This window comes from Penaeus monodon, chromosome 14 (genome assembly GCF_015228065.2).
Source record: "Penaeus monodon isolate SGIC_2016 chromosome 14, NSTDA_Pmon_1, whole genome shotgun sequence".
Taxonomy (NCBI): Eukaryota; Metazoa; Arthropoda; class Malacostraca; order Decapoda; family Penaeidae; genus Penaeus; species Penaeus monodon.
This window is the reverse complement of record NC_051399.1, coordinates 17,810,243-17,810,711: the sequence shown is the minus strand read 5'-3', so window position 1 is coordinate 17,810,711 and position 469 is coordinate 17,810,243.

Here is a 469-nt window from a genome sequence, read left to right as displayed (position 1 = left end):
ATACATATACATATATATGTACATATATGTGGATATACTTACATATATATAAGTATATATTTACATAACTATATATATATACATATATATATACATACATACATATATACATCATAACCCAACTACTGGGATGCACAATCCAGTGCATTCACAGTGCCGGTCCCACGCCTTAACAGTTGTGCGGATCATAAAGGAGATTTCCTTACCGGATCGGTCGTAGCCACCGACAGTGTTGGCCATCTGGGAGCCGGTGGGAATTTTGCTACTGTTAGGCCAAGGAAAAAGAGAGGAGAGTGAGCCCGAAGAGGGCGTTGAAGCGAGATTAAAATGTTGGCTCTATGAATGGTAAAGGGAGAGAGTTGGTTGACATGATGGAGAGAAGGGTGGACATTTTGTTGTGTACAAGACTAGATGGAGGGGTAAGAACGCCGCGGGCACTAGAGGAGGATGCAAGCTGTTTTACTGTGGA